This window comes from Arachis ipaensis, chromosome B07 (genome assembly GCF_000816755.2).
Source record: "Arachis ipaensis cultivar K30076 chromosome B07, Araip1.1, whole genome shotgun sequence".
NCBI classification, from domain to species: domain Eukaryota; kingdom Viridiplantae; phylum Streptophyta; class Magnoliopsida; order Fabales; family Fabaceae; genus Arachis; species Arachis ipaensis.
This window is the reverse complement of record NC_029791.2, coordinates 21,536,031-21,537,947: the sequence shown is the minus strand read 5'-3', so window position 1 is coordinate 21,537,947 and position 1,917 is coordinate 21,536,031.

Sequence of the window (1,917 nt, the reverse complement as noted above, 5' to 3'; positions counted from 1 at the left end):
TCACTCTCATTGTTAGTCAAGAATAATTAATATACCGGCAATGGCGGAACTTGAAATAAAATTTTGGAGAGACCAGATAAAATAAATGTCAAGATGTTTTTGATATGGACCATTTAAAATAAGTTCGTCTAACTTCATTTTTTTTATTTGGGTGATATTGTCAAATTTAAAACCGTTTTCCAGGGTCTCGTTCTAAAAAATTAAGTCAAATTCATCAGATGCAACTCTTTAAACTTTTGAAGGTTGTATCTCAATTTCTTCATGATTCATTAAAGTAGAAGAACTATTTATAGGTGTTAATATTGTAAAAGTTATATGTTCTCCTTCTTAAATATTAGCCTTCCTCTTAAAAAATGCATCAATTGTTTTTTTTTTATGATTATTTTATATAAAAATTTGAATATATATCCTGTAAAATATTAAAAAATTAAATTAAATAAACAGTAAAATATAAAATAATATTAAATTACATAAATAAAAAATACCTAATTTTTTATATTTGAACTCAAAGGTAGAATGAGTGTTGCTTATTGAATAGAGAGCTGTGAAATGCGAATACACTTAGTTCAGTCTAAATCCAACATGTTTTGAATGTTTAAAACTAAAAATTATTGTGCAATAAAAATAAGAGATGAAGATTAAACTTTAGTATTTTAAGTCATAATAAAATATTTGAACCAACCCAACTTTTTTTTTTAAGTATTACTAATTTTTTTAATAAAAGTTTGGGGACCATCCCCTTGTCTGAACTAAACTAAGCCTTTGTGTACTGGATTTCGGTATGCAATCCAATCCATCATCTTTATGTGAAGTTTTGTTTAATAAATTGTCTTCATTATTTACGTGTCATTTAAATTGTACATGTACTTATTATAAAGTTTAAAATATTTATTTTAATTTTATGCTTAAGGTTTTAAAATTGTTTCAATTATAATAACCTTAAATACTAATACCTACAAAATTGTTGACGAAAACAAGTGACATGATAGTGAATGTAATTCATTTAAAATAAACATATCATTTTCACCCACTTTAAACGATACTTTTCAAGGATTAATATAAGCCATTAATGCAAACTGTTATAGCAACTGACTGATACATCAACCTATGTTGCCACATACGTATTGCATTTGGTGATACCTTAGTATAGTATTGGCGATTTGGCATACACTTATTAGAAATTGAGGACAAGAAGGAAACGATGAAAAAGGTCAAATCAATAGAAAAGCCTTGAGAAGGGTGGTATTCTACATGGTGGGGTCGTGGGGAAGATGACTTTTCAAATTAAAATCACCTGATGTATTGTCGTTACTATGGTTTTTCTGGAAAAGTGGAGACTCCAAATATGATTTTGCTTGTATATGTGTGGTTTTGGTGAATTGGTGGTGTGATGAGGTCGCCAATAAATAGCTATTTTTGTTGTGAAAATGTTCACGGGTGGAATAATTCCAAAATCTGTTTTTGGATCCTTCGAATATGGTGCAAACTGCAGCTGGTGATTGAGATATCAGTAGGGTATATATATATCATTATTTTGTACTAGAAAAATTAATTTACGATATAATAAATTTTGAAAGAAATAAATGATACCATGATTTTCTAAAAAATTAACCTCGTCTAACAACATATATAATCTTTTTAAATATAAGGGGTAAATAATTTAATTTGTGTATGTATTTAATTTTTTTATGAAAACATTTAGATAAATATATTTAAAAAGTGCATGTAAAATATTGAAAAAATTTTCAATTTTTAGATAATCATTTAATTTTTGATACTTTACTAATATATACTACTCTTTCTCAAGTTCAAACGATCTATACAGGATGCATAATTTTTTTAGTAGTTTCTATTTGTCACTTTGTTTTGCTTTATTATGAAGTTTTTAAATACTCTATTACTATATGAATTTAATTT